The sequence below is a fragment of the Lissotriton helveticus genome, chromosome 2_1 (genome assembly GCF_964261635.1).
Source record: "Lissotriton helveticus chromosome 2_1, aLisHel1.1, whole genome shotgun sequence".
In the NCBI taxonomy this organism is placed as follows: domain Eukaryota; kingdom Metazoa; phylum Chordata; class Amphibia; order Caudata; family Salamandridae; genus Lissotriton; species Lissotriton helveticus.
In genome coordinates, this window is record NC_136059.1 from 1,938,189,879 (window position 1) to 1,938,216,358 (window position 26,480).

Consider the following 26,480-nt stretch of genomic DNA (forward strand, 5'->3'; position numbering starts at 1 on the left):
GGGTATCTGTGCGCTATATCAAAATACACTAAATAAATACGAATAATGATATTGATCCAAGGGAGACTCAGGGTCAAGCCCCCACTAGTCAACCAGATAAGTGTGACACTCCTTTGGAACACCCGACCAAGGGTGATAACATCACGACCAGGTTCGGGCGTGCAATAGCTGAACCTAGCTGGTTTAAGGATTTTGTATGCTATTAGTGTTGCATTATTGTGACTAGCTGAGTAGGTGCATTTTTCTCTTGCAATGTCAATTTTGCATATCACATGTTGTTACGCTTCTCCCTTGTTTCTCCCTCCCCCCCCAGTTTTTTCTCCCTCAGGAAGGAGATGTGTTGTCATGTATTCCCCTTCCAGAATGTTCTCTCCCTTCCCAGTAGGTACGTGTTAAAAAGACAATTACTCCAAAGGTGTAGGCTTGTTGTCTTTAATCAGGAACAGCATCAACGTCCAGTCAGTACAAGGGCTAAGACAAAACTGCTCTGCCTGAGGCTTACATTCTAAAATGACCTCACACAAAATGACATCAGATAATTCCTTAAAGCAAGCAGACATCAAATTATAACACATCTCCTTCCCAATAAAGGGGACATAGTAAAGAAACTTAGAAGAAGGAAAGACTGAGAAAAAGAAAAAGAAGGTGAGGATAAATACAGTAAAGACAGTATAACAGGAGCTTAGGGAAAACTAGATCAAGACATAATATAATCTTTAAATTTGGAAGGTAAACAACGTTGCCTTCCAGAAGGTTGGTAAGAATTAAGATCTGAAGAAGTTAAATCAGTACCAGAAGTTCCAGTATGTTGGTCATTAGAAAACGACTCAGCATGGTAAACAACCTTTACAACGCACTTTTTACAACGCACTACCATTACAACGCATTTTTTACAACGCAAAAACTTTTACAACGCATACCATTACAACGCATGTTTTTACAACGCTAGTACTTTTACAACGCATGCCATTACAACGTAAGTATTGGTAAGTATATAATTATATTTAATATTTTATATGTTTGTTTTTTTTTACGTTTTCAGTTTTTGGGTAAAGGGGTATTTTTAGGGTTTAGGGTCAGTTTTCAGTTTATGGGTAAAGGGGTATTTTTAGGGTTCAGGGTCAGTTTTCAGTTTTTGGGTAAAGGGGTATTTTTAGGGTTCAGGGTCAGTTTTCAGTTTTTGGGTAAAGGGGTATTTTTAGGGTTCAGGGTCAGTTTTCAGTTTTTGGGTAAAGGGGTATTTTTAGGGTTCAGGGTCAGTTTTCAGTTTTTGGGTACAGGGGTATATTTAGGGTTCAGGATCAGTTTTCAGTTTTTGGGTAAAGGGGTATTTTTAGGGTTCAGGGTCAGTTTTCAGTTTTTGGGTACAGGGGTATTTTTAGGGTTCAGGGTCAGTTTTTAGTTTTTGGGTACAGGGGTATTTTTAGGGTTCAGGGACAGTTTTTAGTTTTTGGGTAAAGGGGTATTTTTAGGGTTCAGGGTCAGTTTTGGGTTTATGGGGTACAGGGGTATTTTTAGGGTTTAGGGACAGTTTTGGGTTTTTGGGGTACAGTGGTATTTTTAGGTTTCTGGGTTAATTTGGGTTTTTGGGGTACAGGGGTACAAGGTAAAAAAAATTAAATTAAATAAATTAAATTAAATTAAATTTTATTAATTACAATTAATTTAAAAAAAAATATTATATACTTACCAATACTTACGTTGTAATGGCATGCGTTGTAAAAGTACTAGCGTTGTAAAATCATGCGTTGTAATGGTATGCGTTGTAAATGTTTTTGCGTTGTAAAAAATGCGTTGTAACGGTATGCGTTGTAAAAGTATGCGTTGTAACGTCATACATCCGACTCAACATCATCAACATCATCGTAAGTAGAGTTTTGAAAACTAGAATTTTTCTCCAAACATTTGACTAATCTAGACATACTCCATACACCGCCATTGCTAACTTTTACAACATTTTTCCTGATGGAAACAATAGTGAAAGGACCCATGAAGGTACTTCTTCCTTTAAGCATATATCTGGGATTTTTTATGAGAACTTTATCTCCAACACTCCACTTCCTCCCCTTCACACACATTTTGGAATCATATCTCGTCTTGTACAAATGCTGATATCTTGAAATTTTCTCTCTTTTAGTATCAGTTGATAAAGCCTCTCCATCCATTATTGTCATCCAAACAGGATTCAACTTTGAGATAGCCTTTCTACCTCTCAAAGCCTCAAAAGGAGATGTCAAGGTAACTGCATTGGGTGTTGTCCTATGTGCCCACAAAGTATCTCTCAAGATTTCTTTAAGAGAAACCTTCGTAAGTAAGGCACGCTGAAGGCAAGATTTTACTAAACGATTCATTCTCTCCGCTAGGCCATTGGCCTGAGGAGAATATAATGCTGTCTTCTGATGAGTCACACCACAATTTATCAGAAAATCTCTCATTTCAGTTGAAACAAATTGCACCCCATTGTCTGTCACAAGACATTTAGGTAGGCCCTCAATAGCGAACACACTTTTGAGAAATTCAATGACAACTTTAGCACTCACGGAAGAAGTGCACTTAGTCACCACCCATTTGGACGTGTAATCCACCAACAAAATAACAAAACGCTCATTTGGTGGTAAAAGATCAAATGGTCCCATAATATCCAGTCCTAACTTAGTCCAGACTATCTCAGGGATTTTTATTGGTGACAAAGGCGCACGATTAGTTGCATAAGATTTGTCATTAGATGCACACAGCATACAATCTTTGACAACATTTTCAATCATATGGTCCATGGTAGGCCACCAGTATCTCTCTCTTACTCTAGCTTTGGTGAGACTTCTCCCAAGATGACCCTCGTGAGCAGTGTTTATAATTTTGTCTCTAAATTCAACTGGGGGAATAACTCTTAAGCCCCTCAGTAAATTGTCTCCCACAAAAGAAATTTCATCCTTGACAGACCAATAAGTTTTCATCTCTTGATCCAAGGATTTGTAATCAGGCCAACCTTGGCTTATCCAGATTTTGAGTTCAGACAAAACTTTATCTTTAGCTACACCTTCCCTCCACTCATCTTGTGTCAGCGCATTTTCAGCCACCCAAAATACACAATCCTCTTTATCAGCATCAATGTTCTCCTCCAGTGGTAACCGCGACAAACAGTCGGCAGATTTGTTATTTGACCCAGGAATATATTGTACAATAAAGTTATACTCCTGCAATCCTTCGCTCCAACGCTTAATCCTAGGTGTTAGGTGTTCACTGTGTCTACAAGAAAAAATTTGAACAAGGGGTCTATGGTCAGTCCTTACTAAGAATGGTATTCCCCACAGATAAAACTTAAAATGTTGAACCGCCCAAAACACACTAAGTGCTTCTCTCTCAATGCAGGAATAGTTTGCTTCTGCTTGTTTGAGTGCCCTTGAAGCGAAAGCAACAGTACTCTGTTCGCCATTTACAGCTTGAGAGAGCACCGCTCCCAAACCTCTGAGACTAGCATCAGTTGTTAAAATAGTTTTTTTATTCACATCAAAATGTCCCAGAGTGGGCATTTTCCCAATCTCTTCCTTGATTTTGTCAAAAGCTTCTTGGCAATCTTCTGTCCACACAAAATGTACACCTTTTTTAAGCAATAACCTAATAGGTTGAGACACACTAGCAAAACCCTGAACAAACTTAGCATAAAATTCTGCTAATCCTAGAAATGACCTCACCTGGTCCTTATCACTCGGTACTGGGGCTTTCTTAACAGATTCTGCAAGTTCTAGCTTTGGTTGTATTCCTGCACCGGAAATTATATGACCAAGATATGTGATAGTCTCCACTCCAATTCGACATTTTTCTCTCTTTACAGTTAGTCCCTTCTCCTTCAATCTTCCTAAAACTTCACACAATGTCCTGTTATGTTCAATCTCCCCTTTCCCATAAATTAGAATGTCATCCTGAAAAAACATGATGTTACCAATTCCTTCTAAGACCTTCTTCATGACCCTCTGAAAACATGCCGCAGCCGAAGCTAACCCAAAAGGCATTCTTTTGAAACAGTATGCACCCAAAGGCGTCACAAATGACGTGAGATGTCTTGATTCTTTGTGCAAAACAATTTGATGATAAGCGGACGATAAGTCCAAAACACTAAATATTCGTGCACCTTTAAGAGTGCTAAGTGACTCTGAAATGTTGGGTAACGGTTGTCTGTCTACCCAAATCCACTGATTTAACCCCCTCAAATCCACACACATCCTAATCTTGGCCCCCCCATCCTTAGGGGCCAAAACAATGGGGGCCAACCATTCTGAAGCTTCTATCTCTTCAATCACATCCAATTTTAGTAATCTCTCTAACTCCTGTTTCAATGGGTCCATCATCATGTTTGGAACCTTCCTTACTTTGTAAACACAAGGTATGGCTTTGTTTTTCAGAATAATCTTGTGCTCAAATTCTTTGAGACATCCTAAATTTTCAGAAAAAACTTCAGGAAATTTTCTGAAATACACACCATTCAGATTGTCAGCAATATTGCCATCACTATCACATTCAACTAGCATAACTTGATCTTTTGGATCCTTTGCAGATGGATTAAGTGTGATCCCTAAATCACGCTGATGTCTCCAACCCAATAAGTTGTCACCTCTCATAGCTACATAAACTTTGCCAAATGTCTTCCTGTCTTTGAATTTAATACAAGCTTCTATGTAACCAAGAACGTTAATTCTGCCCTTGGCATAACCGACTGGATTTATGTCAGGTGGAATTAAAGTTTCATCCAAGCCAATAACCTCATCCCATTCTTTGTTACCTATCATGGTATATGGAGACCCTGAGTCAGCCAAAACAACAAACTTGACATTGTTGACCATGATGTCACATTCTGGCATCGTAATTTTGTCAGCATCAATCATACCATCTTCTTCCCTGATGCTAGATACAACAATACGTACTGCATCAGTATTCTTCTTATCTGAAATTTTTGTTGACTTGCAGACTCGAGCATAATGTCCCTTGATGCCACATTTCATGCATACAGCATCCCTTGCGTAACATTGTGGATAACTTGAAAAATGTGTCAAACTCCCACATCTCATGCACTTAGGTTTGAGTGAATCCTTACTACCCTTTTCATCACTATTTGTTTGAGGTTTGACAAAACTGCGCGTCATATCCTTATCATATTTTTTGAATTTTTCATTAGCTACAACTTTACTCACACTCATTCGTTGTTCAGGAGAATGTTCATCATGAACAACATGTATCTCACTTTCTAACTCTTTCTTTTCTTCATGTCCTCTTTTTATTTCTTTCACCCAGGATGAAGTGTTTTCCATTCCTTCAACAATCTTAATAGCTTGGTCAAGAGAAGGGTTTTTGGATAAAAGTTTCTCCTGTACACGAGAGCTATTAGTGCAACGCACTAATTGATCTCTGACCAGAGAATCGGATAATTCCTCAAATTCACATGTACGTGCTAAGGTCTTCAAAGAGGCTACATAACTTTTGACGCGTTCAGTTGAACCTTGCGTTCTCGTGAAAAACCTATGTCGCTCTAAAACAATATTTATACGAGGACCAAAATATGTTTGTAACATCATCATTGACATTTCATATACATCACAAGGTTCACCTTCCCCATTACCAATTGTAAGTAAGTCCATACTATCATATATGTTGTGTCCCTCAACACCCAAATTGTGTAAAAGTATAGCTTGTTTTCTGACAGCAGAAAACTTTTCATCTCCAATAGCTAAAATATAAGAATCAAAAAGATTTCTCCATCTTTTCCAAGGTAGTATTGGATCACCTTTTTCTGAGAGAAAAGGGGGGGGTTGAGACATAGAAGTGGAAGTAGCCATAATGATAATAATAAATAGTGTGTAGTTAGGACGTGCTTGTAATCCAGGTAAGTCTGTTATATCTGTAATCCAAATAAGTCTGTTACATCTGTAATCCAGGTAAGTCTAAATAAGTCTGTTATATCTGTAATCCAGGTTATATCTGTAAGCTTGTTGGGCTTGATGTGTCTGTTATTCTGGAAAACGAGTAAAACAACAAAAGGAAAAAAATTTTAGTCATATAAGTAGGAATAAAGGTCTTTAAATACCGGTGAACAATAGTAGATCTGCGATGGCAGTGGTACGATCTGCGATGACAGCCGATGATGAAAAACGATGCCGGTTAAGAACTGCCGAAGTCTGTGTTGTATAACCTTCAATGAGGTTTTGGTAAACACAAGATGGCGCTTGCGCTGAAGCGCGGGTTCACGTCGCGTCAGGGTCAATCAGGGCGTGATGACGCTTGCAGCTTACAGTCTCTGCATTCTCCTCCAGGCATTCAGGAAACGTTCCAGTGAACGAACGTGCAGAGACAATGCCTGACTCACGGGGCTTCAGGGCTCTCGAGAGTGGAGTCTTCACCGGAGTCAAAAGATGCACAGACAGTTTGTAGGCATAACACGGAGGAGAATCAGAAAAAGGTAAAATATTACCTTAAAATGTTGAACACGACGTTGGAGCAGGGAAGTTGGATGAAAGCTGAAGTAGGAAAGTCAGTCTGAGGTTCAGAACTCGTCAGTAATTCCTTCTAAGTAAAACGAGTGATAATCCAAGTAAAATCCGATTTCAAAATTCAGCAGGGGAATTGATGCTGTAGTCCACTTGTCCCCAATCAAGTTAGATAGTTTCCCTCGTCGCCATTGTTAAAAAGACAATTACTCCAAAGGTGTAGGCTTGTTGTCTTTAATCAGGAACAGCATCAACGTCCAGTCAGTACAAGGGCTAAGACAAAACTGCTCTGCCTGAGGCTTACATTCTAAAATGACCTCACACAAAATGACATCAGATAATTCCTTAAAGCAAGCAGACATCAAATTATAACACAACGCATACCCCCTTGCGCCTCATTTTGTTTTATGACGTATCAGTTGGCAATCTAGAATGCCAGCTGATAGCCAGTCAGTTGGAAAGCTGTTGAGGCATTGACGTGCTGTGTCTTACCACGCTGTCCGCCTGTGAGGTGTGCTGTATTCTACCAGAAGAATAAACCTCATATAATTATTCCTGCCTGTGACTATTCTTAATAAGAATAATCGTGTTGAGACAGAACAAGAAAGAAATCAGAGGTGGGGGAAGATACGTCATCGAGGTTTTATAGTAACAAAGCTTCATCTTGCTAGTTTGTTCACTTAGGCATTCATTGATAGGTTGGAGACCATGGTAATTCTGAGGTTTCTTACTTCTTTTGATACTTTAGGTGGTGTTCTGAGATCATCAGGCTATGCGGCGAGTGGGTCATCATTTTTCTAATCGCCACACTAATTTCCGTTTTGGAAGCATTCGATTTGAGATTGCTCCATGTCATCCATTGATTCCCGGCTCTAAGCAACTGAAGATTGGTGAGTTTCTAATGTCTTTGGGGCATTCCAGTTGAAGAAGTATTTGTGTGTCATCTGCATAGTTATAGCATGTGAGGGGAAATTGATTGATCAGTGCCAGTAATGACTTCATGTAAAGGTTGAAAAGCATGGTGAGATGATAGAGCCTTGAGGGACCTTGCTTTTGTGTAGTACGGTTTGGAAGAGAAATAAGGGTATGGATGACATTAGTTCTGCTGGGAAGATGGGATGTGATCCAGTTGAGAGCAGTTCCCTCTATGCCGGCTTCGTAGAGTCTGTGGAATAGAGTGTCATGGTTAAAAGTGTCAATGGCAGCTGAGAGGGCCAAGAGAAGTAGTGCAGCAACCCCATTCTGGTCAACTCTGTTTACTGAGTTGTTCAAACCTTTCATATTAAGGATAAGTAGTTTTAAAGCACCCTGCTCAGGCCTCATCTTTCACTTTTGCTTATTCCTACGACTTCTACATGTCTATATGTCAGTAGGAGGGTCTCTGAAGCCTATGCCATTTACGTGTATGTTTATGCTTCTCAGGCCGGAAGACAAAGGAAGCATCCCATAGCGCAGGATTGGGAGGTTATGCTGTTAGAACTAGAGGGGATGGAGATGGCAACACCGCAGGTAGATGGGATGTGAATGGAAGAATGATACACGGTTTATAGGTATGTGCAATATAGGTGAACAAAAGCCCGCAAACGCACAGGTGTAGTTTCTGTGAACTTATTACACGCTGAGGCAGTCTGATTTCATTAAAACGGAGTGTTACATTTTGGACTAATCATGACCAGGAGACATACGGGGATAGGGTGGGAGTTGTGTGGAGGGAGGAAGGATCGGGGGTTTGATCCTTTATTTCATTCGCTAGACTTGATGATGAGATGCTGTACAGTGTACAAATGCACGTGCAAGCGCTTCCATAGACATGCATGTTGGGAAAGTGTATGGTATTCTGTACTTCTGTTTTTCTTTACTTATGACATTTATACCACGCTGTAATTGTAAATGACCGACCTGTTTGGTTGGGGAGAAAACGAGAAAATGACTGTACTGTGTTATAAGTGCAAAGGATATGCTGATGATATTATTGTACAGTTGCGAATAAAGAGTTTTAAAAAAAAATGCTTTTCAGGCCGGAAGTAACAGCAGCATGAAAGCGCAACGTTCTTTTTATTCATGCGCACGATTTTGTTCATTGTATCAAATAGACAAAAAATAAAACAGTTAAATATGCCCGTTTGCTCATTTCCCATGCCTTGTGTCTGCCCTCTAAACAAGCATTTGCAATGCAATAGGTCTCGCATTTACGCTACTTTGAGCTATTGACATTGTAAATGACAATGTCTTTTTTTGTTTGTTTTCGTTTTTTAAAACATAAATAAAAGGCATTGTCATTTATAATGCCAATAGCTCAAACTTGCGTAAATGCGAGACATATTGCATTGCAAATGCTCGTTTGTGAATCTGATAGATATTCAAGAACAGAAGATGCTGCCAGACCCTGTGCCTCGGCTGTTCGAATCCGGTAACACGCTTTCTAACCAGCCACACTGGCTGGGACTGGAAGTCTGGTTTCAAAGCAGATACATTACTATCGCCAGGCCGAATCAAAACTGCCTTTTAATGACCTATAATAATACCAAATGAGCATTCATTATTAAGTACCTTCCAAATGTGAATGCAATACTAATATCTCCGTGTGTACAGCGCCTATAATATAATGGGCGTTATATAAAATATAAAATATTTTATAAGTTTATTTTTTTTAATTTATTTGCGCTGTATCAATGGGCGGTAGCAGACGCTGACTGACCATTAATCACCCAGGACTCATAAAATATTATAAAATAATTTGTAAGTTTCCTTCAGTCTCATTGATGAATGACTGGTGACGCCTTCAGTGAATCAATGATTCTCTAGGCTGGGATGCGCATTGTGAAGGCTGTGAGATGCTCCTTCCAATAGAAGGCTACTTCAGTATGAGACATGGCATTTGGTGGCCTTCTATCTGATCATTTAGTCTCAAACAAATCAAATGCGCACTGGAAATACACTAGGCGGGATGACATGCACAGAAACACAATGGGGGAGAGGATGTGGCGTTAGGGACAAAGCTGCCAACCTTGGAGCTAGGGAACCAGGTTCGAGCCTTGTTGTCGGCTCAAGAGTCTGTGATTGTGGGGAAACCACTTAATTACCCCATGCTTATGTGTGCTTGTAATACGTAACTGATGCTTATGTTGTGCGCTCCAATACCTTCGGGTCAAGTTTGCGCTGTATCAATGGGCGGTAGCAGACGCTGACTGACCATTAATCACCCAGGACTCATTTCCCTGCTGCCGTAGTGCCTCGTCACTCCAGGTGTTTACATTCTCCGTTGGAATTTCCCAAAGATTAAAGTACGTGTTTCTGAAGCACGCCTTCTGATCTGCAGCCCCTCTCTCCCTGCCGCCTTGTAAACAAGCAATGGCCCATCGCTGACACCTCTGAAACTCTCGTGTTTCCAGTGTGCTTGGCTGTGAGAGGAACATTAGTCAGGACCGCTCGAGGCACCCAGTACAGCCCCCTTCCCTCCAGGTACTGTAAAATATTCAGCCCACGGAGTCGTATGGAGTGCAGCGGGGGCATTGTCTCAGCGCGCGAAACTGAAAGCGCGGTGGGAGCACACGAGACGCCATCGCCGTGAGCGTGCACATCGGCTGTCCCAGTGCAAGCTGAGGATCGCCGTAGAAGACACGCCGAGCTCTGAGTTGTAGCCTGCTGCCGAGACTGACCCGCTGCGGAGGGAGAGGGACACGCGGAAAGAGCCCGGTGAGTGGGGGGGGAGGGAGGGGATGTGTGTGTGTGTGCGCGCGTGTGTGTGTGTCTGTGTGTGTGTGTGTGTGCGTGTGTCTGTGGGTGCGTTCGTACCTGTGTGCTTGTGTGCCTGTGTGTGTGTGTGTGTGTGTGTGTGTGCGCACGTGCGCGTCTGTAAATGTGTGTGTGTGAACAGCATGCCGGAATCGGAGCGCGTGTTCACGCGCGCGACCTGATCCGATTCCGGCATGCTGTGCGTGCCCATCTCTTGTCTCCCTCTTGGCTCCTTGTAAGCAGAGCCAACAGCAATAGGTTTCGCTTCAAAGTTTATTCATGCAAATTAGACGTACTTGTCATCCGCTCACTAGTTGTTGTTACCATCGAAAATGTGTGTGCAGGGGCTTGTGGGTGATATACTAAGAGAGGAGTGCTGAAATGGAAATTCCCAGGTTTAGGGGATAGGTGAGGGAGCAATGGTCAAAGTCCTGATTGATTTTTTAGGTGCTATCTACAAAATATCTAGATCATCATCTATGATAGGCAATAAGGAACAAAAGCCACAGTTGCTCAAAGTAAGAATTGAAGACATCTGCGGTTGTCAACAGTCAGAGTAAATCTACTGATACACTCATTGCAAAGACGATTTGGATATTCACTTATAAGTTTGGCCTCTGGGTGGCAGTGCTGCATTGCGAATATCAATTTCAAGTTTAGAAATGACTTGGACATCAGTGAACGTTAGAGTCAGGCTCATAACACAGTTTTCACACTTAAGTGTTTTATGGTATTGTACTGTACTGCACTATGTAGAACTTGCTGCATGTGGGGTGTAAAAGTGCTTACCCACGCGGAGAGGCAGCTCCACCATGTAGGATGTGGAGTTGGGAGGTTGTTGTTTTGATCCTATATGGGAAATGTTGTCATGCAGTGCGTGATGACCACGGAGGGTATACACCTGTTACAACGCATTTTTTACTCCGCACTACCACTACAACGCGACCATTACTCCGCATACTATTACAACGCATTGCGCTGGGGGGCGCTCTAGGATAGGGAATAAGTTTAATTTTCTATCCAACACCTTCCCTAGTGTCCACGGGGACTGGAGTTGGAATAGAAAATTATACTTACCACTATCCAGCACCTCTAAGCGCTATGCGTTGTAACGGTATTCGTTGTAAATACCGCGTTGTAATGGTATGCGGAGTAAAAGTATGCGTTGTAACGTCATACATCCAATCTGGACCTTTAAATGTCTGTGTAGTTTCTGCTGAGTATGCCGGCCTTGATGCTCTTGAACATCCTTCCTCCTTCCTGGGGTGTATTTTTTCAGCAGTATTAAGTATTTATTAAATAAAAATAAAAGAAATGGTGCATGGCTAGTGTTTTGTCATCTATTCCCATTCGTGCACGTTTGGTATCCTTTTACTAATTCAGCAGCATCTCTGCCTGCCGTGTGTGTCACTGCATGGATTACTGGGAGTTTTCTGATATCCCATGTCTTTTGGTGGACGGGCACACAGCATCCCGCCACCCCTGTGGCTAAGCTGGTTAGTCTTTATTATCATTATAATCTAGGGGCCTCATTTATGAGAAATGATGCATCGCTGCGTGAAAGCAGCGATGCGTCACTTCTCAGTGCGCACTCCTTGCGACATTCCTGATGCGTCATATTTAATGTATGACGCATTATGTCGTAAGGAGTTACAGATACGTCAGTATTTCTGACGTATCTGTAAGCGCAAAAGTGACGCATTGCTGGAGTGTGTCACAAAAGTGACGCAACTCCATCAATGCGCCCTTTCACATGGGGCAAGCCCCATGTGAAAGGGCCTGCATCAGTCTTACGCCTGCTGTGAGGCAGGCGCAAGATTTTGACGCAAGGGTGACCTAAAAGTGACGCAGTAAAATCTCATAGATTTCACGGTGTCACTTCTACGACCCTTCCTTGTGTCAATACGCCCCCTTGCATACATTATACCTGTCGCAGGTATAATGTGGCGCAGAGGTTTACAAAGTGACGCATCTACCTAGATGCGTCACTTTGTAAATATGGTGCAACAAGGCGCATTTTTTACGCCACTGGTGCGTCACAAAAAGTGACGCACCGGCGGCGTAAAAGTGACGCACAGCCTCATAAATGAGGCCCCATGTGTCTTACTCTCACATATCCTCATCCACCACACACACACAGGTGCTGTGTCCCATAACATGATAAACACACCTCCGTGGTCGGATGTATGACGTTACAACGCATACTTTTACTCCGCATACCATTACAACGCGGTATTTACAACGAATACCGTTACAACGCATAGCGCTTAGAGGTGCTGGATAGTGGTAAGTATAATTTTCTATTCCAACTCCAGTCCCCGTGGACACTAGGGAAGGTGTTGGATAGAAAATTAAACTTATTCCCTATCCTAGAGCGCCCCCCAGCGCAATGCGTTGTAATAGTATGCGGAGTAATGGTCGCGTTGTAGTGGTAGTGCGGAGTAAAAAATGCGTTGTAACAGGTGTATACCTCCAGGGATGTATGACGTTACAACGCATACTTTTACTCCGCATACCATTACAACGCGGTATTTACAACGAATACCGTTACAACGCATAGCGCTTAGAGGTGCTGGATAGTGGTAAGTATAATTTTCTATTCCAACTCCAGTCCCCGTGGACACTAGGGAAGGTGTTGGATAGAAAATTAAACTTATTCCCTATCCTAGAGCGCCCCCCAGCGCAATGCGTTGTAATAGTATGCGGAGTAATGGTCGCGTTGTAGTGGTAGTGCGGAGTAAAAAATGCGTTGTAACAGGTGTATACCTCCAGATTCCACCTATTGCTGTTCGGTGGAAGGAAGCCAACATTTTAGCAGGGGTTCACCCTACTGCCCATTAAAAGCTCTCAAAGGTGGAAGAGCACCAGTTGGGCGAACCGTAGTCAGGTAAGAGCCCAGACTGCACCTGCGAAGGTGAGTGACGAGAAGATTGGTGGGTTGCTGCCCTGACAGCACAGAGTGTATATGTTTCCTAGGGGGGCGATACCGGTGCCACTGCACCTGGTGCCGAGCTCAGGGGGTGGTTTGTTTTGAAATTTCTTGTACATTTAAAAGCACCTGCTGCAGAGTTCCTATTCAGCAGTTTTCAGACACATATACAAATGTCAAGATAACTGCGGTGATTAATGTATCCGACGGAGAGAGATTAGAGTTTTGTCTAGTGGCAGTTTTGACTTATAATAAATTAGTGCAGAGGGTAAAATGTGCCTGCTACAAAGCACGTGTACCCTGCAGATCACAAATTGTATTTTATGTACATAGCTCGGTGGGTTACTGCTTTTGTCATAGAGATCCTTTTGTTACTAGCAGTTCAGGATTACAATCCTAATTTTGCACAGTGAGCCATAAATTGAATGCAAACCACAAGGTATAAGTTTGAATCTTATGTCCCCCCCCCCTTTTTAAAGTTGCAAAAAAAGTTTGTATGGGTAAAAATAATTCTTATTAGTAAAGCCAACTGCTGCCACTGTGTTACTTTTTAAATCCCGAGTTTGTGCTTCTCTAGACCAAGCACACTTAAAATATAAAGCCTACCAGTATGGATGGCATGTGACTCCTACTCTTTGCAGTCCTCATTGTCTTATGTAGCATTTGGTATACACCGATTTACACACTTGTATGATTTATTGTCTCTGAATTATGTGTGTGTGTGATGAAAAGTGCTTAAACTCCCTACAATTGTATGAATAGCGCTATAATACAAATGAAAAACATGTAAGAGGGGGACTGTGGAGAGATGAGGTGAACTTTTGGAGGGTGGTGAGGGAATTCATGGAGAAGTAGGTCAATTAGGGGGGGTGCCTTGACAGATCGTCCACCAGGCACCACCAGAATTAAAGCAGACCCAGTTAATTTTCGTGGAGCCCAGACACTCTTGTTCTTTTTAGTTTCATATTAGGCTTCCTCCTTACCTTCTAGAATTTCCTCTGAGAAAAACTTCCGATTTCATTATTTTTTTAATTTTTTTTATTTAACCATCTGTTTGTTGATTTTTTTTATGCACAGCTGCACACATTGTACACAATATAAAATTAGCATATGTGATATTTGCTGATGAAAATGTCAATCACATGTTGGCCAAATATTTACAGTAAATATGTCTACATCATTTTATAACTAGCCATGTAATGTTGTGTTGTGCCAGGGCTATCTAGTGATGTGGCCAATGTTTACCATGAACTTCGTTGTAAATGCAACTGACTATCCAATAAGTATACAACAGATTAAAACATATGTAACAAGAACTTCTGATCATAATAATCTATCTTCACGTCTCCACATTGAGTACTGTGTCCCCAATTTCCTGTCCCCCTTTAGACTTACACTGACTTGTAGCATTAAATGCGGTGGCATGCGGGGTGTCACGATTAGCTTGCAAAATTTTCAGACACTTCTCGTATTAATCAGAATTTATATGGGAGATAGAAGCTTATACTTGCGTAGATAAGGGTGGGGCATGCTTTGCGACTGACTAAGTGCAATCTGCAGTTATGGGGCGCTCATGCAGGCATAATTGCTGCTGTTGGCTCAATCCCACCAGAGTCCCTCTACTTCATTCTTCCAGTGTGTCAGCTCCATAAGGGAGCCTTCAGTGTACTAATAGGAAGGGTTGGGGCGAACACCCAGGTCTCCCGCAACCCAGAAGTGCTTTCTAAGTGTGGGTGTCCCCTAGCTGTGTGGTCGCCATTTGGGACAGCAACCGCCCCCTCCGTGTCATTTTCCATGGAGCATCCTGCAGCATCATTTCTCATTGTGACGCTACTGGGACCTTGCAGAGCCCACGAATATCTTCAATCTTCCACTTTCGTTATTAGTAGTGAATGACATTTCAGGGTAAAAAAGAGACAGTGTAGGGAAAGGAAATTTACCATGCTTCCAGTATTTCGCAAGTAAACCAGCATGGCACCGATTTGGTATTTCTCAGTTTGCTCAATCTTAGCCCAGCCTATATATGCCTCCACAACTTCCTTTCCCAGCTGCTTTGTTTGGTCTATTCCCACTCAACCCCTCTCTCCCCATGTACTCTGCTCCAGCCGGAGTCTGTAGTAGGAGTTACTGCAGGGCGGTGACGTTGGGTGGGGGAGGGGCAGGGTGGGGGGTAGTAATGTATGGATTACGGAGTTTAACAGATAAGTAAACATATAAATAAATAAAACGAATTTCGTTGCATGCACTGAATCACCAATTGCGATGCAGTGCGCGCAATATTCGTTTTATTTATTCATATGTTTACTTACCTGTTAAACTCCGTAATCCATACATTACTAACACCCCTCCCTGCCCCTCCCCCTCCCCACGTCACCGCCCTGCAGGAACTCCTACCACCGACCGCGGCTGCTCTGCTCTGTCCTCTACTTAGAGGCCTTTGAACTAAAACAATAGTAGTCAATGGGTGTAATTTCCTGCGTTGGACAACTTCTAATTCCACCCCTCTGAATACCGTCTCCATCCAGCAGGGTGTTGATTGAGTCTATGGGATGCTGAAGTTTTGGTCTGCTCTGCGAGCCTTTAAATGTGTTGTTCATTCAAAAACGTTGGTCTTGGATAATACAGCCAAATTACAGAAAAAACGTTGCTATCCTTCCTACTTTAAAGTTGGTTGCTTTTTCTTGGGCTTGATAATTCCTGGGTGCTTGGTCTCAATCTGCTAGCCCTTTGCATTGCAGAGATATGGCCTGCAATTTATTTTCTCGACATTAGAAGATGCAAGAATGCTGGTCTCTGCCAGCACAGGCTACCTTTTTAAGGCTGGCTACAATGTCTCGGGCTGAATCCTTTGGATTTTGCCCCATCCTTCTGACCCTTCCCATAGTGAAGATATAGCCTGCCATTTGCCTTCATCAGTATTAGAAGATGAAAGTATGCTGAGCCCTGCCAGCCCAGCAAAATCAAACTACCCCTCCCACATTAAGGCTGGCCGCAATGTCTGGGGCTAGCATTGCTGCTTGTGGGGAGCGTGGTCCCATCCTGCTGACCTATATATATCCCCAAAGGTGTCTTCCAGGCAAAAATATCAGAGACTGATTCACATAATCAGGATTTATAGATTTTTGCAGCCTGGCAAAAATCAGTAAGAATGCTATTTTTTCCACATTTGTATATTTAGGATTAAGATTTAAAATAGGATATTCTCAGTGGAAGAGTGTGGGGGTGAGTTTATTGTGAAGGAACCAAACACCCACAATTTCATACATTTCCACGTATTTAGGGGTGTGTGATAATGAACAAAAAACTTCAGAGTTCATCACAAGACCAGAGGCTAACACTATGCAGTAACCCTGTATTGCTTCCCCAACATGCAGCCCTTTAAAGAACAATAATACACCATAAAGCAATAGAATGTCCAGACAATATTTAAATGCAGCATACGCAGTCATCATCCTCTTTTGTTCGGCGCTCTATTGCAAATAAGTACTTCTGCCATTCTTTCTTAGATGTTACTTATTGACTGTTGTTGATTTTTTATATACCAGTCTTTGTTATTAGTATCTGCCCTTCCAATATATGCTTGGGCGTGGTAATTATTTTGGGATTTGAGTTTTAATCTTGTTTGATTTTGTTGAACAATACCTGTTTGACTTGTGCCAATGCCACCTTAAACAACCACTGGTTGTATTTTACGTGTTACATGGGGGCCCGGCATATAATATCCAGCCTCCTGGTCTCTGATTGGCTTCTCCAATAGTAACATTACCGCTATTTTGAAGCCAAATTTCACGCAGTAGATCCTGCTTACTCTGCAGCGTGTTCGCCGGCTCTCACCTTCATTCTCCTTGCCTTTGAAGGGCGTGATTGAGGAAGCTTTGGCTCTGTGGTCGCGCCTATACTTAAAAAGTAAAGAAGACTTGGAATCCTCCTTATTTTGAGGGGTTGCCTGGAAGTGCCATGTCAGCTGGAGCGCATTGCCAGGCAACCATGTCTACGTTTGTCAGGGACTAAAGTCCCCATTTGTTTGCCCTTGAAGTTGTTCGGCAGCGCGCACAAGCGTGGTGTGTTGCCAGGCAACCTCTCGTATTCAATTGAATATTTTGTAGTGAGTGGCAACGACAACGAATGATCAGCAGCATTATTTGGTGGTCTTTTTCCTGCTGTATAATTTAATTGAGTTTGAGCCTCTAGAGAGTCAATTGTTTTGGCAACCGGAGCCTACAGCAGTGCCTGAGCTCTCCTTACGGGAAACATCCTTTACAACGCAACTTTTACCACGCAGTGCCTTTACAACGCAACTTTTACAACGCAAACCATTACAACGCATTGCGCTGGGGGGCGCTCTAGGATAGGGAATAGATTTAATTTACTATCCAACACCTTCCCTACTATCCATGGGGACTGGAGTTCGAATAGTAAATTAAACTATTCACTATCCAGCGCCCCAAAGCACTATGCGTTGTAAAGGTATTCGTTGTAAATACCGCGTTGTAAAGGCATGCGTGGTAAAAGCATGCGTTGTAACGTCATACATCCCTCCTTACTGGTCTGATTAAGGTACATTTCTTTAGCAAAGCTGAAGGAATTAGGCATTTGGCTAACAGCCTATACATTCATACTGACCTTAGAAGGTGCATCTTATTCACACTGACCCTAAAGGGTATATATTATTCAAACTGTTGATAAACTGGTTTTATTACAACAGGGATTATGATGGAAGCCTCCAACCTCCACGTTCACCCCGCATCTGATCTAGCGGGAGATTTTATTAAAAAGTTTCTGGAGGAGGAACGACTGTGGAGGCCGCACCATTGAAGAGGAAGAGGGACACCCCATCGGAGGACAATTACTTTTCGTTCTCTGAGGAGGACTCCTCTTCTACCTCTAATGCCCGTAAGAGAGCAGCAATGCAACACTTTTCATAAATGAAGCCCCTTGTACCTGCTTTACTTCCTTTAGCAATGCTCAGACCAGTATGAGATGCATATTCGGCTCAAGTGTTGTTTTTGGGATGGCTGGCAAGAGGGGACTGGCTGTCAGTCATGGATCCTTCAGCTCCCAGTATTACCCCCAAGATCCCAGAAGCTATGGGAATTAGGGTAGGGGGTACTGCCCCAATGCAAGCTTTTACCATCAGAGAGAGAGGAATTCAAGATTCCATGGCAAGAGGGGAAAAGACCTCAAGGTACAGGATCGCAAGGTGAGTTCAATTGGTTCTTCCCATGTACAATTTGAAGAACGATTGAGATTCTTCAACCACGATTCGGAGAAAATAACACGAGACGTTTGGGTTTTAGAGACAATGGACGATTTCAAAATAGAGTCTTGGCAAACCCCTGTACAACACAAGCAGCCAAGAGAATTGACCTTGGATGTAGAAAAGATGGAACTGATAGATGCAGAGGTAGCCCAGTTGTTAAAAAAGGGGGCTTTGACTCAGGTTGTAGAATCGGAAGAGGTGGAAGGTTTCGTGAGTATGTTTTGCTTGTGAAAAAGAAGGACATAGGTTTGCACCCTGTAATAAGTTTAAGAGACCTAAACAAGTTCCTGATCTACAGGCATTTCTAGATCGAGGGGATCCATCTGCTGAGGCACATCTTGTAGGAGAAAGATTTGTTAGTGAAGTTGGACTTGAAGGACGCAAACTTCATGATACCTATGGCAAAAGATTGTCACAAATATTTATAAATTAGATGGAGGGGTGTTCATTACCAGTTCTATTGCCTGCCCATCGGCCTTGTACTCAGCTCCGTGGTGTTTCACCAAGGTGATGCACCTGGTGGTGGCCTTCCTCAGAGAGAGGGGCAGCCAATTAATAATTTATTTGGATGACATTTTGCTAATGTCTCAGGACAGATTAGAACTTCTGGAACATTTGGCCTGGACAAGAGGTTTTCGGTTTTATGGTCAATATAGAAAAGTCTCTTATGGTCCCCACACCGATTATAGAGTTCCTGTGGTTTTAGGTGGATACTCTCTTATCCCAATTGATCCTTCCACAGAAGAACGTAACAAAGATAGGGAAGGAGATAACAGCAGTCTTAGCAAGAGATGCAATCACCTTAAGGGATCTGGCAAGAATTGTGGGACTTCTGCCATCTTCCATTCAGGCGATTTCCCCAGGCCCTTTACATTATAGGCGTCTTCAAAGACTGAAGGCTTTGGGTCTGAAAAAAGGTTTGTGGTTTGAGTGAGAGATATGGAAGCCTGGAATGGCAAAGCCCCCAAATTGTAATGTCCCCAAATTGGTTTTGGAATCGAACGCCAACAATTTGGTCTGGGGAACACATTTGAACAGTATAGAGAGAGGTGGAAAATGGTCCAGGGAAGAACAGTCGCTTGACATAAATTGTTTTGAGATGTTGGCAGGCCTGAACACTTTGATGAGCTTCAAAGATCTTTTGGCAAATACAGTGACTCTAAATCATTCAGACAATTTTACAGCTGTTTCCTATATAAACTGCTTAGGCGGATCGAGATAAAAAATCCTGGCAGATCTGGTGAAACGAATCTGGTATTTTTGTTGAAATCATAAGATACTGTGGAGAGCAGAATACATTCTGGGCCTACAGAATGTAAGAATGGATTGGAACACTCCAGATACCTCAGGGACTTCAGCGATTGGAAATTTAATCCAGAGATTTTCAGCCTGATTCAGAGTATATAGGGTCCTGTTCAGGTGGACTGCTTGCGAGAAGGCTAACATATCGGGTACCCAAGTATTACAGTTGGTGACCAGGCACCTTTCTACAAGATTGGGGGGAAGAGGAAGGCTATGCCTTTTCTCCCTTCTGAATGATTCAGAGAGTTTTGATGAATGTCAGATTGTAAGGTTGCAGCATCATTCTTGTGACATCCTTTTGAAGGTCTCAGGTTCGGTTCTCAGGGGTGATGGAACTTGTGGTAGCAATACCCCGTCTAGTTCCAGTTTCTTTAGGTCTTCAGGTTGATCCAGAGGGAGAGGAGCACTCATTGGCTTTAGAAGGGAAAACGAACATTCTTTTCTGGAAGATTTTCAGGCGCTCGACTAGATATTCAGGACTTTCAAGAAAGGCTAAAGATCTAATGGGTGAGCCCTCGGACCCAGGCACTAGGAAGAGATACAAGGGGGTCTGGAAAACGTGGTGTTGTTGGTGCATGGAAAGGGGTTTCAATCCTAGGGAAGTTCCTGTAGGCTTGGGGGCAAACTATGTAGCAGATATGTATAATTCTCCACCACCTCTGTGGTGGTCAAAGTGTCCTACTTGTAGGACACTCAATGGTGGACATCTGGTCTGCCAAGGTGCGTGTTAAACCAACCAAATATGGTGGAGGTTGAGTCATTCCATCTACAAGTTTAGCGTAAAGATTTAAAATAGAATATTCCCAGTGGAAGAGGCATTATTTAAAAATCGAGCTCAACAGAATAAGATAGGCTTCCGCAAAATGTACAAAGAGATTTAGGCCCAGGTTTACTAACACTTTGCGCAGAATTTCCATCACAAAGTGATACAAACCCAGTGTGAGGTGTTGTGGTGGGATTGACTTTCCAACACAATTCATGATTTGAAATGGAAAGTTTCCTAAAGTAATGCTAAATAGTGCTACACAGAACATTGAGCTACTTTACATCTAGGGGGAGTACTGTAGGAATTTCATGGGCATTCTCAAGCAACTACCTAGAGGTTTTGTCACAAATCTCTATCTTCTATCATTGATAAACATACATTTTCACAAAAACATGTACGCCTGTTCAAGGCAGGTGTACCAACGGAGCAACTTTAAAAAGTCACCACATTTTTCCAACTTTGCATGTTTGCTGTACTGTAGAGCACATGTATAAAATTTAAAAATTATTAAAGCTTAGTTTTTATACAGAAAGCCTCCACATCCAGCACAAAATCTATACTTGACATCACACATCACTCTGTTCAAAGGGTGTGTGCATGGCGCAAGCCAGCCTAAAGTGTGCCAGCACAGGAAGAGGTGAACAGGGCTATATTTTAGTAGATGTGTGCTGTTTCCAATATTGGCTGCCATTGAAAGGGTGTGGGGGGGACGGGGAGCAGAGAGTGAGGAATAAAAAAAAACCACTTACCTGGATCGGGCCGGCCACCGCCACTCCCCTGTCCTCTTCTCTTCTCTCGGGCCTCCCAGACTCTCCTGACCAATCACACAGTTGCCTTACAGCATTAGTGCGATTGGTCAGAGCGCTGAGGGTCAACACTCAGACAGGGGCTGGGAGGCTGTGCATTTTCTCTCCCCAAGCTGTAATGCAGCCTGGGTGGTGAACATGCAAAGTGCGCATGACTGGCCGGCCCGAGACGGCCGGTCAAAATGTCACATGCACTTAGGAAGTGCCTACCACTCCTACCCTAGCTCTAAACAGCCCCGTCCCCAAACCAACTGAGCCAGTTCGGTTAAATGAAATTATAACTGAGTTATTGTCATTTTATTTTTCCATTTTGAATTGCTCAGTGGCAGTGGGGTGAGCCACCACTGGCTGTTTCACTTCTCTCAGTCTTAATCACTTGAGCATGACCGAAGTAGTTTATGCAAACTGTTGGAGTCAGACGTAGATTAAATCAGGGCATGTTGTTTGATGGTTTGAGGTTAATGTTAGTTAAAAAAAAAAGAGAAATATTACTATGAATTGTGTTTTGGACACGGGGTGGCAGCATTGCACTACTTAAGTGTAGCAATGACTGGGACAAAAATAGAAGTGTAGCGCCCGTTTCCCCAAGAATTTCCCTTATCCTAATACAAAGAAGGCTTCGATTTTCAAAGTTATGAGCTCATGTAAGTTCAATATGCACACATCGTCTTTTTTTTCCAATTGTAAAGCCACTTCTGTATTTCCTAAAACATAGTTTCAAGCTCGTGTATAGATTGACTCATATCATACATATTTTACGATGGGAACAGTGATTGTTTATGGAAGGGAATGCCCTCACAATTTGGGGGCACTTACAAAGTTACTTTGTGAGTTTTCAAAAACTTTTCTCGGCTCCTCCCACTGTGAAAACAGTCAGAAATGCACTTCTTTAAGGGGAAGCAACAAATCAGTGTCTGGGAAGGGAAAGGGAATTAAATATACTATCAAAAATTGTGGACACAACAGAAGAACAATTAAAATTAAGTGAGTGCAATAGTGCTCATGAAACACATTGTTGCATGCACGTGCTATGTAGAATTGTTCAAGTAAAATGACCTTTGCATGTACACATATGGGAATTTACATAGTAATTTCAGATTTACTCATGGGAAGCTGTAACTAATGCAGGTAGTACTGTTGGAAACGGCTGTGAATTAGAAAAGAGTTTAAATCGACACATAACCTAATAGAGAAATAAAAAAGCAAGAAATAGAAACAGAGTATTGCAAGAACTGATAGCAGTATTGTGCAGGACTGGACTGGTCATTTATCTCACTGGGCATTTCCCTGGTGGGCTGGAGCCTCTGGAGGCATGTTTTGGAGTTCAAAGGTTTCTGCTAGGCCTTCTGTCTCTTTTTTGCAGCGGTAAATAATCACCACCGATACTGAATATGACAATCAACTGAAATACAGAAAACAGTGGTTCATTCTGGACTTGTTTTAGAAATCAAAAAATAATAATAGTATGGTGGATGTAGGAATCGTCCACAGTTGCGCCAGTTATTGCATCTGAAAAATAAACAAGCATGGGACATGATTATCACTTCTGAAAAATAAAGAAGCATATCGAACACCTATTATCTCCGGGGGAAAGAAAACATGGCCATGCTTGTTTATTTTTCAGATGTGACAACTGGCACAACTGTGTATGATTCCTACACCCACCATAGGTGTAATTTGTTTTCTAAAAGAAGTCTAGAGTGAACCACTGTTTTCTTGTTTCTTTGCATCAGGCACAGTCGGGGGCATAAGCAAATGGAGAGAGCGAAGAGTGAAAGAGAAACCGAGGAGAATGAAAGAATGTAAGGAAAAAGAGGATCAAAGATGGAGACGAGAGAACGAAAAGAACAAGAGAGACATCAAACTTATGTGTGGAGAGATAGGGAGTGGGAAGTCCCTTGTAGACACAGTCTGCATACCAGTCACAGTCTTTGTAGCTCTTCATGTGATGCGAGGAAAAGATGGTCCCCAAAGCTGCATCAGGAGGACGATGTAGAAGATTGGTGGCCTTCCTCAAAGAGAGGGGCATCCAATTAATAATTTATTTGGATGACATTTTGCTAAATGTCTCAGGACAGATTAGAACTTCTGGAACATTTGGCCTGGACAAGAGGTCTTCTGGAGATCTTGGGATTTATGGTCAACATAGAAAAGTCTCTTATGGTCCCCACACCGATTATAGAGTTCCTGTGGTTTTAGGTGGATACTCTCTTTTCCCAATTGATCTCTTCCATCAGGAGGACGATGTAGAAGATTCAAGCAAAATAAGGATATGACAGGTTACAAGAAATGAACAGGCTTAGTTGAAAGACTATGGAGAAACAAGGTCCACCGAAGGAGAGTCTACACAAAGTTCTGTTCAAAAGCAAACATGTCACTAACAGGCTAAATCAGACTCACCAGACCAACAAGTACAAAGCAGAGAGAAGAGGAAGGTAGGGACAGTCAAGTCATTAAAACAATACAGCTGAAATCAGCAGTCAGGGGCTAGTCAAAGGTAGGCCTCTTTGATGAAGAGCCAAAGTGTCTGTACCAGGAAGTGCCACCATCTAGAAGGTGAAGTTGTGTCATCCTCGATTATATTAGCATTGTCTTATGTTGCTGGCCGCCTTCAGGTGTTTGCAGCCTACTCTGTTGTTTTACACCTAGGCAGAAGTGGCTCAATGTGTGTTGAACCTACGGTGTGAATTGAACACTAACAGGTATCCCAAATGCACGGCTATATATTTTTGTCTTGATCTTGCAATCTCTGTGTCATTCTTTTCAAGCTGCTAATCTTGTCACCTTAACTTGGTAGTATGGTCAATTACCACTTTTATAGAATGCACAGGCTTGCTATTCTGATAATTAAAGTTACACATGTATATGGTCAATGCTATTCCAAGCAGGGTTTGCTTTTTCTACAACATTCACCATCCTTGACCTGCTGACCAGGAGTATTAAGCTTCCTCTCTCAAATAATGTCAAGTTGAATTACACCTTAGGTGGAGTGCTGGGTTAACCTATATACTCACCCTTGTTGCCTCACTGGCTCCTCCCAGATCCATGAGCTCACACTATCTACACACTTTCAACACTTATCTTTTTACTCTTTGTTGGACCTGGCCCTTTTTCAGGGTTGTTCCCAAACTTTTTCCCTTCCTCTTGTATTTTATTCTGACCTGTTTATGTTGATGTTAGGACTCTGGGCACTTTACCACTGCTGATCAATCAATCAATCAATTAGTACTTGCTAAGTGTGCTAATCAGGTAGCGGGATATCCAGGCAGTGCTAAAGTGCACGTGCTCCCCCCAAGTAAACTTGGTATGATTGGTCTACACCAGTTTGGCATATTAACCCCTTTAGTGCTGCCGTCGGCCGTTGGACGTTGCGAGCACCACCTCCGTAGTGCTGCACACGTCCAACGGCCGACGCGGCCCCACCTGTTTCTTAGAACGTTCAGCACTGGCGCTGAACGTTCGAAGCAAGAAACGGGTTAAAGACTACTAGTGGGCCTGCAGAGCTGTTTGCACCACCCACAGAAGTAGCCTTTCAAACCTGTCTCAGGCCTCTGACACTGCAGGGCCTGCATGCATAGTTTACTGACACAGTGACTTGGCATTTAAAGTTACTAGCCAAGTCTGGAACTCCCCTTTTACTACATATAGGTCACCCCAAGGTAGGCCCTAGGTAGCCCTATGGGCAGGGTGATATGTTGGTAAAAGGTAGGACATGTGCCTTTGTTGTATGGCATATCCTGGTAGTGACAAACAGCCTATTTGATTTCTCATTGCTGTAAGGCTTCTTCTCTCATAGGCTAGCATGGGGAATTCCCTGTGGTAATTTCCGATATGAAAAGAGTAGTGTTGCCATGTTTGGTATGTTTGGAATAGTGGTGCTAAATACTGCTTATTAGTGAAAGCAGATTTTAAATTACTATTTTAGAAATGCCACTTTTAGAAGTGGGCATTTCTATGTGCGTATGATTCTTTTTGCTTTGCAGCCTGACTCCAATCAATGTCTGATTTAGACTGACAGGGGCATGTTTTGTGCATTCAGACACTCACAAAGGGAGCTGAGGTGTGCCTCTCCCCATATCCTGAAGGGTCTTCCTGAGCTAGAGTGGTGGTTGGAGTTATCACCTGCAGCTGAATAGGGATGTGCATACCTTTCACAATGCTGTCTCAGCCACCCTTTAGTGTGTCTCGACCCAGGGCTCGGGTATGAATGGGGGTGTTGTGCACTTCTAAAGTTTGTATTGAAGTTACTTTTACATCAAAGGCATTATGAGTATAAGTACAGGGGCTCTGACCCCATGATTTTAGACACTGTGTGAGACTTGTGACCAGATGCTGCTGGCTCTACATGCTGCAATAGAGGATTGCTGCGCTGCCAGGAGAAACCACCAATGGACTGACTTGCTTGTTGCACTGACTTGTGGCCTCCTGAACTACTCGAAGACTGCAACTTTGCTCACTCATTTCTTTGTGCTGGCTGTCTGCCTGCTTCCTTCTGATGGTGTGCCCCAGTGATCTCCAAGGGCTTGTTGCATTGCACCTCTGTTCTCTGGATCTCAGGGCCACCCAAAAATCCCTTTTTTTGCACGCCTTGTGCTATGAAAAACTAAGCACCTGGTGAGTGCTTTATTTGTCACTTCCAATGCATGCTAACTTGTTTCTCGCAGCGCGTGGCTAGCCCTTGTGTGTGCTCCTGATTTCTAAAGTCAGCACAGGCTGGTGCATCCATCATTGTGCCCTTGGAGAAGTGAGGCCGGGGCTGTACTTATGCCCTGTGCCACAACCCTGAAGACCGGCCTCTCCTGGATTGCCAGGCTTGCTTCCTGATGTGGGCTAGCTGCACAGGCCGGGCGGGCTCTACCCAGACAGTCACTACAGCAACCAGGAAACACAGCCTCGTGGTGGTAGCCCGCCCACAGAGCCGCATCTCATGGAAGTCCCCAAGGCAGTGGGACTGCAGAGCGGGAAGATACCGCTGCGCCCCAGTACTGCCTGCATCGGCGAGGGTCCAACCCCAGTCTGACTTGCTCCTTTTAGCACAGGCCCGTGTGCCTGCCCAAAATTCAGAGCAGCTTTTGGGTTTCTGGGGAGAACAGGCAGAGTAAGACTGAGAATTTGCTCCGTGCTTCGCCACAAGAAAGCTCCATACAGCGCTGTAGCCCTGAAGGAGCCTGTATGGCTCAAGGCTGGCTGGTGGGTGACGCGCTGC